The 11,159-nt window shown below is 30.7% G+C and overlaps 1 long non-coding RNA gene across 1 annotated transcript; it reads right to left on the bottom strand.

Moving 5' to 3' along the window:
* Positions 1-6,429: 6,429 nt before the first annotated feature.
* On the bottom strand, positions 6,430-8,363 carry LOC111919401 (uncharacterized). Its single transcript, XR_008223952.1, has 4 exons — positions 8,133-8,363; positions 7,773-8,046; positions 6,811-6,953; positions 6,430-6,703 (listed from the first exon to the last, which is right to left on the bottom strand). It is a non-coding gene; the product is annotated as an uncharacterized LOC111919401 (long non-coding RNA).
* Between the last annotated feature and the right edge of the window lie 2,796 nt (positions 8,364-11,159).

Genomic DNA, 11,159 nt, shown 5'->3' with positions numbered 1-11,159 from the left:
TGCCCGACTTGTTTAACCCTAATTGACCCAATGAGGCCCTAATTGACCTAAAAGACTAAACATTTGACTAATTGGCACACGATTGGGTTGGAAACCCTAATTAGGGTTTTGAAAACCCTAATTGTGGAAATGTGATTTTTGGTTGGGCCTTGAGTGGGCCTTCCTGTTGGGCTTAACCCTAATCGTCATTTCATGTGAGAAACCCTAATTTTGGTTGGGCCTTGAGTGGGCCTTACTGTTGGGCTTTAGTGATTGGGATATCGATGGTTCATCAAAGAATAAGTACATGGACTAGAATATTTTGATTGATCTTTAGGATAACGCCCATTGGAAAGGCTTGGGTCTAATTTGGAAGATTGGGCCATAATTGGGCCTTGCTGATTATGAGATATTGGGACATTGAAATGCCAAGTTTTTAGACTATAATGAATGGTTGGGACTTAAGGTAAGACCCTGTAAAGTTTTGGGCCTAATTTGGAAAATCGTGCCATATGTTGGGCCTTGATTGATTTTTTGGTTGTTGTGCCTTCGGACCGTGAGTTTGGGCATTGGTTTTGAATCAAGCTAGGTTGGGGGTAAAGTAGCCTTTTTACCCTAAGGATGGACTTATGGCTATGTATTGGAACCCAATTATTAATTGGGTGTTGTTTTGATGTTGATAGTTCGGGAATCTGTCATCCAACATCTAGAGTTTTATCCGCATGACTTCGGCAGTGTGAGGTGAGTCTCCTCACCATACCAATGGGTCGAAGGCACCAAGTCTGATCCATCTTGTGATATGTGGTACACTAGTAGATGGTGTGAGATGTGGTATACTAGTTGGTTATATGTTATGTGGTGTGCGAGTTGTTTCTGTGATACTGCATGAAAGACTAAAGGGGTGCCCATGGCATTCTAGGTAAAGACCATGGGGGTACCCATGGAACTTGGTTATAAGACCATATGGGGGTGCTCATGACATTCCAGATAAAGTCCATGGGGGGGGGGGAGGGTAGCCATGATACTTGGTTATAAGACCATGTAGGGGTGCCCATGACATTCCAAGTAAGACCATGGGGGTGCCCATGACACATAGGTGTAATACCATGTAGGGGTGCCCATGCCATCCTGAAGTAAGACCATGGAGGGTGTCCAGGGCATCCTTATATGTTTATATGCATAGTTTATGTGATTGATATGGCCTATGTAATTGATATAGCTTATGTGATTGATATGGCCTATATGATTGACATGACTTATATGATTGATATGACTTATGTGATTGATATGGTTTATGCGGTTATGTGGATTATGTGATTATGTGGGGTATGCTCTGGGGAACTCACTAAGCTCCGTGCTTACAATTTTGTTTATGGTTTTAGGTATCATCGGTTCGGAAAGGAAGGGTCCGACTTGATCGTAGCGCACACACCCGTGCTTTTCCGCGTTATGTGATTTTGGGATGAACTCTGATAAATGTTTTTAATTAACAACGTTTTTGGAATGTTTGGATTAAATGATATCTGTGTTTTGACTATATTAAAACTAAAATTTTTATTCTTGGTTTTTGGGCCGTTATATTAATAAATGACGAAATGTTTTGAAAATTCGAACTATTTATTTATATATGAATAACAAATGAACTATAACAAAAATCTAATAAACATGTTATTCATATATGAATATAACTTCTAAGTAGAGTTGATACACATATTATTCATATGTAAATATAACATTTGATGAAAAATGATGTAAACTTTAAAAAATTTATTACATGTTATATTGATATATGAATGATGTTTAAATTGTAAAAAAATTAAACAAATTTTTTATTCATAAATGTATAACGAATGTATTGTAATAAAAAATGATACATTTTTATTCACTTATGAATAATGAGAGCGGAAACTATAAAAAATATTTTTTCTATTTTATATTAAAACTATCTCAGTATGAATGTGTATTTATACAGAATAAAAAATTATAAATTTTGATATATTTAAAATCGTTTTTCAACAAAAATAGCTCCTTAAAAATAAAAAAATAAAAACGAAAAAAAAATCATTTTTATATTAGTTAATGGTTAACATATTTTAAGTAAACATGCTTTTTTTTAAAACACATGTATATATTATTTTCCCATTTCCTCTCCAGCGTCTTCCTCCGTCCCTCCTCCACAAACGTCGACTTGCAAGTCTAATGGTAAGCATCTTTCCTCTGTCTTTTTTTTCTCATGAAATTAGATGCAAATATTTATGTATTATCTGAATTTAGATGTTATTTGTGTATTTATTTTATGAAATTAGATGTTTTTTATGAATTTATTTGCAGAAGATTGATGCTATTTGTGTATGACCTAACTACATCTTTTTGTTTTGACCTAATCGACATGTTTGGAGTTGTCTAATACATAAGTTGGAAGCAATGGTTATTTTCTGTTTTGGTTCTTAAATATTTATATCTCCATCATTCTAATGACTACATAATTTAGTTAATTGCATGTGGTTCTGTTGGAGATCAAACCAGGAATAAACAACAATTTGAATAGTTATAGGAAATATATGAAGAAGAAGAAGAAGGTTATAGATCGAACAAGAAGAAAGAGATGTTTTTATGTGCAATAAATAGTCATTATTAAAACACTTATCATTCTTTACATAAAGTTATAGATGTATATACATATTACATGAAGCATACGATTTTTCACATACTGATTTGGAAGGGGCATAAAATCTATTAATTGGTATGTTTCTTGTTATAAATGTAAAATTTTATTCTTTCATGACTACTAGTTGTAGATTAGCATAAATTCAAGGTTTAAGATGGGTATGACAGCAGATTTGATGTTTTGCATACACTAGTGGAAGGTTTTATAAATTGAAGTTAATCTGTTGGAGCTCAGTGAAAATGAATTGATTAAATTTTGCTTTATTTATTTGTTTTGTAATTACAGGTGAGTAGGAAGACCCAGATCATGCGAATATGTGAATACTTTTGCTTTGTCGTTGTTGGCCTCTTATTGTGTATATATTATAATGGTTGTACTTGTATAATATTTTGTATAGCTCTTCACTAATTCTATTCATATAATTTATCAATTATAAACATATACCTTTTATTCAGCACAAAACAACAAAATAAGGGTATATTGGTCATTTTTAGCAGTCAGAATAACCAGTCAGATGTGTAATCAAACAACATGGTTTCAGTTAGAACCAGATGCAGTCAGAGCTTTAGACCCAGTCAGGCCCCGACTCACTCAGAGATGACTCGGTCAGCAACTATCAAACGGCCCGTTAGAAAGAAAAAGATACATAGATAGAAAAAGAAAGCATGTTTGTGTGTGCACACATGTGATTGTATTAGTATATGTGCGCGAATAAATGGAAGTATGTTGATGAGTGGGGTGGATGAAATGAGAGATGATGATAATTTATTTGCTATCAATTAATTAGTGGTAAAATAAATAGAAGATGGTAAACATTTTGTTTTCTTAATAAAATATAAAAAAATGAATTAAGTTTTGTTAAATTTAAATAAAGAACGATAGATTGTATTTAAATATAAAATCTAATAGAATTTACAATAAAAAAATCATTTACATAAAATTCCGTATATGGCTTTAATAAAACGTAATATATATATATATATATATATATATATATATATATATATATATATATATATATATATATATATATATATATATATATATATATATATATATATATATATATATGGAAGGGTTATATGGAAAAAAAACTCCTAAAAATCATAAAAATGCATAAAAAATACTTAGAAATCACAATTTTTTTTTTATTTCTACTTTATATTATTTAAAACCACATCTTTTTATATATATATATATATATATATATATATATATATATATATATATATATATATATATATATATATATATATATATAAATTCATTGAAACAAAATTAATATGTCAATTTTTTATTTTTTATTTTATTTTTAATTATTTTTAATACTTTTTGCTTTTTTTCAAAAAAGAATTCAGCGAATTTATATAAAAGGTGCGGGTTTAAAGATTATAAAGTAAAAAAAACATTTGTGATCTCTAAGTATTTTTTTTATGTATTTTTATGATTTTTAGTGTTTTTTAAGGTTTTTTGTTTTGCTATATATATATATATATATATATATATATATATATATATATATATATATATATATATATATATATATATATATATATATATATATATATATATATAGGAAAACAAAAAACCTTAAAAAAACACTAAAAATCATAAAAATACATAAAAAATACTTAGAGATCACAAATATTTTTTTTAAAACCGTAAAAAAATACTTAAAAATCATAAAAAAAACCTATATATATATATATAAATATATATTTATATATATATATATATATATATATATAGATATATATATATATATATATATATATATATATATATATATATATATGTGTGTGTGTGTGTGTGTGGGTGGGGGGAGGGGGTGGGTGTGTGTGTGTATATGGTTAGATTCATTTGAGACGGGTCTAATTTTGTGAAACCGTGAGATCATTTTTTTTTAATTAAATATTATAACATTCTGATATTCTAAAACAATATTTTGAACACATTTTACATTAAAATATTCTAAAAGCATATAATGTTAAAATATTATACATATTATATTCTTACGATGACTAGACTATTAGAATATTTCATAAAAAAAAAAAAAATTAGTCTCACGGTCTTACAAAATTATGTCTGTATCAAATGTAATCTTATATATATATATATATATATATATATATATATATATATATATATATATATATATATATATATATATATATATATATATATATATATATATAGTAGTCGTTTACTCGCATCAAGCGACGAGTGCAAATAAATTTTTCAAAAATTAGTTTTGTAGATACGATTAGTTCTTTTTAACAAATAGTTTAGTCATGGCAGTGATTAGTTTAATTGCGGAACATGTCGGGATTGTCAACCTTGAAATCAAACAAAAGAATGGTTTGTCAATTTGGATAACCAATGGTTTTCGACTTTTTTGTTTCGGGTTCTTAGACTTCATTTTCTTTAATCGTTGTATTTCATTTTATTTATGTTTTTTATTTCCAGTTGAATACCTATACAATATTGGCGGGGATTTGATTCCTTTAGGCGGGTTCTTTTTGTCGAAAAACAATGTAAGATAGCTATTTTTTTTTAAATATACGCGTTCCTATTTTTGGTTAGATATAAAATCAAATTTTCTGTTTTGGTTTTAAAATATATTATTAGTATATTTTCGACAATGTGTTTTTTACAAAAATATTATGTTTCAAAAGAAAGTACATATCCAAGACAATAGATTCAAACGTTGGCGTTATTTTTTACATAAATCAAATAACCGATACAAATAAACAGTTCAAACAAAAATAATAGAATTATATAAGAATATACCATAGCTGGAAATGTATAAAAACACATAACTGCTAATACATGATTAATTTGACAACACTTTTTATATAGACTCTATCTTCGTTAGGTTTCACTAACACTTTTGTATTGTCATGTGAGACCAATTTCGAAAATGCAACATAAAATTGACGATAAAAGAATATTGGGTCTGAAATTAGTGGTTTTTTTGTGAAAATCAAGAAAAAGTATTGATTATTATGCAATTTACGTAAATGGTCTTTGTGGTGTATTCTTTTTTTTCAGTTTTAGTTTAAGGTTCGAATGTTCATACTAAAAGAAATAGCAGGTTATAATTCAAAAATTAGATTAACCAATAAGGGGCCAATCGTTTAAAGGTTTAAAAGTAAAAGGACCAACAATTTATTGTTTCACTACAAAAAAAATGCCGATTAGTGACGAAAACGAAATGGTCACTAACAATTGAAGGTGTCGTCACTACATCATTTAGTGACCAAACTTTTGGTCGTCACTTGTGGTCACTATAGGTCCGTCACAAAAACTGATTAGTGACCTAAATATAAAAGCGGTCACTAAATAGTGACCAAAATATAATGGCCACTAAATCTGTGACGAAGGGTTTCGTCACTAAATGTTGTCACTAATAAATGAAAGTCGTCACTGTTTTGTCTAATTAGTGACCATAAAAAGTCGTCACTCTCTTATGCGATTAGTGACCATAGAAAGTCGTCACTGGTTTATCTAATTAGTGACCTAAAAAGTTGTCACTCTCAACCGATTTGTGACCATAGAAAGTCGTCACTAGCTTATCCAACTAGCGACCATAAAAAGTCGTCACTAATTTATCCAATTCGGTAAAAAAAAAAGTCACTGATTTTTGTTGCAGTTTCTTTTATTTAACCAATTTAAGTAAGTTTAAGCGAACCTATGATATACAATACTGAAATGGCTAGAACATCATATGAATCATAGAACATAGTTAAGAACAGCAACCACCAAAACAGATTTCCAAAAACAGTAAGTATTCCAATTCTAACTGCCTTACTCATTTTATAAACTGTACACAAATAATAGTTACAAAAGAATGTGATATAGATTGTGGGGAGGCCTTGTGACTAGCTTCCTCTAAGGCCATTTTAATTGACTTTTGCATCTCTAACTGCCTACTTGCCTACCAAATGACATCATTTAGGTTTTATGTTTAATGAGAAGGGCATTCTTGTCTTTTGCACATGAAATGGTGGTTATGCAGCTTTTTCTAGTAGCAGTGAAATCTTTTCTCCTTCATCACTAGCATTTTGGTCAACATCAATTTGAAAACTTTTAACCCCTCTTTGAAAATCAGGCATAACACCCTCCATAATGCTTGAACATCTTTTATTTAACAAAAAACCAACCTGTAGGAAAAGAACTATTTTTTGTGAGGCTCTTTTTTTTCATGGGATTCCAAGGCTGTGAATCCAAATCCATCCCTCCACGTGTCAACCACACTGGGGATCGCAGATACCACCAGCTTCTCAACCTTGAATGACTTGAGCATCTGAAAACCATAATTTTCATTTTACAAGAGTTTATGTAAAACAAATTACATATTTGGTCCCTGTGAGTGAGGTTAGTCCAAGTTACTAATTTTCTCCCTGTGGTTTCGTTTTGTTGCTGTTTTGGTCCCTAAGTTGATTGCTAAATCGAACTATTTGGCTTTCAGTTTTATTAAAGTGACTATTTTGCAGTAGACCAGATTTGTAATCCAATTGTAATTTTATGATTAAATTATTCTCTAAATTATCACGTATCTCTTTTCCTAAATAATAACGTGTTTTATGCTAATGTGTAAATATTTATTTAGTTAATAGAAAATAAAACATGTGTTATTTTCTAAATTATAACATACTGTATTATTTTATTCTGAAGTATATATGTTTAAAAGAAATTAAAAAAATGTTTTTGTCAACCAATCATAAATTATCACGTATTTTATTTTCTAAACTATAAAGTATCTTGTTCTAACGTACAAATACTTTATTTGGTAAAAATAAATAAACAACGTTAATAGTCAATCTCATATTTTATTTTCTTTTGTCTAAAAAAAAATAGATTATAGAATAAAATACGTTATAACTTAGAAAATAATTTAATAATGATATTATGAGTAAATTACGAATTTGACCCATGTGGTATATGTTTTTTTGGGGGTTTGGTCCAAGGGCAAAATGGTCATGTTATTAAGACCAACATCATGAGTAGTTAGATTTAACAACCCATGGACCAAAACGAAAGAGAAATTTGTAATTAACTCTAGAACTTAGCAAGATTTAATATAAAAACTTTTATGTCGAATAAATTAATATGAAAAGATTACCTCTTCAATAGCATTCATGAGACGCCTACACATTCCCTGACATTTGCTGCATGTTGCAATTAAAGGCATCTCCGCAACATTTACCCCATGAATCATGAACACAAATTTCAAACATAGGGTTAAAAAGGTCAAAGGGCAAAATGGCCATTTACTATTCAATGCTAGAAAATATCACCAATTTGTATACCTTAATGATGCTACACAAAGTATTACGTCATTTTTCTCCAAGATCACTGTATAGAACCCCTCATAGTTCAGACGTGCAAATTCTGATCTGAAGAAAAAATCAAAAGAAATAATTATCTCCAAAAGGCTGTGTTAATTAGTGAAAAAAAATCATGAAATGGTAATAGTGTTCACCCCCAATTGTATAAAACATGTGGGATCATATCAATGTCTGTTCTTGGATCCACCATGGGAAGAAAACACTCCTCCATAATTGTAAGTGCATCTGCCAGTTTCAACTTGCATTCAGCTTTCAAAGCAACCAATCCGGAATGAATCTTTTGGTCGCCATGTATGCATTTCAGAATGGTCCACGAGAAACCATCGGAAATGGAATTCATAATTCCAATCCGAGAATGAAGCCCGAAATAAACCTATTAAACAATCAAGATCAAAAGTTATTAATAGTGTCAAATAAATTCACAGATTCCAATTCCAATTCAATTTCGATTCTTACCTCCTTTCAGCTTTCCCCACAGAACCACGTCAAGTCTCTTTCTATTCCGGTTTCTCCATGACATTCCTCATGGTCTGTAAATAAAATGTTCGATTTTTTAACCAATTTGTTTTAATTTTAGATATTGACAAGAAAGAATAAATTATTTTATATTAAAATTTACATTTATGTTCGCATTGCAAACATTTCAGGCCATCCAAACTTGAAGGCTCGTTATCATTGACCACATTCCCACAAATCCAACAAGAGCATTGCCTTCAGGTAGCTCCTGGAAAAAACAAGACACATAAAATGGGATACAAATAGCCAAATAAATTAAGAAATAAAGACAAAAGGATTATGAAAGTAAAAATATAAATGAAGGGAAAGCAAGACACATACACACACCTGTACACATAAACATGTTAGATGAGAAGTTGAGGGGCAATTATCACAGCAAATCAACTCACCACCATCACCACAAAGCCCACAACTGTCATCATTTTCATCAATTTCCTCCACCTCAACAGTGCGCGTGGCACCTCTCCTAACCTTATACTCAGCTAACCAAGCTTCCAGCTGGCACAAAGTGAACGACTTCCCAGATCCCATAAAAAGATTCAAACACGAGCTTTTTAAATTTAAGCTTTTTTCAAAGAGTCAGTATTCTGCAATTTCTTTACCCAATGAATTATATCTATAACATGGTAAGAAACTTCACTAATGCACAATTAGGATGAGTTTGTTACACCTGGACTGATCAAAACAAATTGGAGAGAGAGAGAGAGAGAGAGAGGGAGAGCTCACCAATTATGAACAGATGGAGATAGATATACTCAAAATGCACTCCCAATTCATGTAAGCATTTCATCGAACAACTGTTGTGCACATTCTATTGAACGGGGGAGAAGATGAACTGTGTCCCTAAGATGCTGATCATAAGAACATACATTCAACTATCCATGTAACCTTCTTTCAAAATCTCATCCAATCGATGAAATCACAAGGGGAAAACGATTGAGATAGAGAGAGAAAGAGATACTGGAGGATGTAGGGAAGGAGCTGGCGACGCCAGTCGGTGGAAGGGGGCGTGGGGACAAACATTGTCGTAAGTAAGAAGTAAGGCTTTCGCCAGGACGACGATTTTTGATGAATTCTTCTCGGACTTTGTTGATAACGTGATGACTTGGGTATAGACAAATGTTGGTCGCCGAACATCCTTGAAAATCTCAGCAGATACAAAAACCCTAGGTAGTAGAAATTGGATTTGGCGATGACGAACTGGAGATTGGGGAAGGTTTAGGGCTTGCAGATGGTGGATGAGAACAACGGTGAAACGATGGGAGAGATTGGTTTGCATCCGTTTATACGTGAAAAATGGTCTGCGTGTGAGCGTGTCTTGTATGTTGTATTGCCACTTGTATTTTAAGGTAAGTTACATTTTTACCCTTGTGGTTTGATGACATGTATTGCCGTTAAAAGTAACTATATGTTGGTGATTTTTTAAGGTTATTTTGACCGTATCTTTTTCCGGTTAAAAGTAAGTATACATTGATCCCTTTTTAGAGTTAGGCGCTATGAATAAAATTATACATAACTAGTGACCATTTTTTGTGGTCACTGAACCTATTTTCATTTTGTATTTCAATGACCATATTGTTTATATTGTTTCGTCACAGTCATCCCACATGAACGTATAGGTGGGTTTGAATAAAGAAGAGCACTCAGTGACCACTATTTTTTGTCACTAAGCCTCTAATGAAGTGATAATTTTTTTGTCATTAGGCCTTCAATGCAGTGACCATTATTTTTGGTCACTAAACTAATTATGATATTTTTTCTACGCTTAGTGACCGGAGAGTGACTGACCATCAAACAATCAGTCACTAAACTTGTAGCATTACCAAAATTCAGCGACGACTTAATAAATGGTCACTAAATGATGATATTAGTGACCGGATTTTAGGTGGTCACTAATAATTGGTCATTAAAAGGGAATTTTCTTGTAGTGTTTTTCAATGGGGTATTGGAGTTACAATTATGTTAACCAACATAACAAACTATCACTCAACATAAATCACACCACTACTTATATTTAATTTATAGAAAATATCAAATTAGTTTCAGAAAAATATATAAATAGTTATCTTTCTAGGTGGATAATTTCACATTTGAAACAAAACAACAATTAACTTCATTAACTAACAAAAAATATAAAGTAAAAAACCATCAAATTGATACAAATTTAATTTTGCATATGCTTTTTCGAAGAAAAAAATTTACTGATATTTTTATCTATTCTCTTAACTTTCATTTTAGCATGCCTTTTGTTTATCAAATGTTCATTTTTATATAAATAGACCTAAACTAACAATTTTAAAATAGATTACATTTAAATAGTGAAAAATGAGGAATCATGGACAATCTTACACGACCCTAGAATGACTAATCTTTTTATGTGCTATACTATTTTATGAGCTCATAAGATTTCTTCCGAAGTTTATTTCCTGAAGAAAAAAATATGGTTTAGGGCTTAAAGTCAAGTCAAGAGTGATGTCTATGGTTAGAAATCATTCCTTACCTTGAATTTGCAATGACAGTTTCTACAATCATGGCAGAAAAACAAAAAAAGGTCACGGTTGAAATTTAGAGCTTGAATCATAGGATGTCTCCTATCTGCAAAATATCAAAGATCGAGAGTGAGTTTAGGACTTAAAATTGAGAAT

This window comes from Lactuca sativa, chromosome 5 (assembly GCF_002870075.4).
Source record: "Lactuca sativa cultivar Salinas chromosome 5, Lsat_Salinas_v11, whole genome shotgun sequence".
NCBI classification, from domain to species: domain Eukaryota; kingdom Viridiplantae; phylum Streptophyta; class Magnoliopsida; order Asterales; family Asteraceae; genus Lactuca; species Lactuca sativa.
Note: the sequence above shows the minus strand (reverse complement) of the source record. Positions and strands in the feature narration are given on the sequence as shown.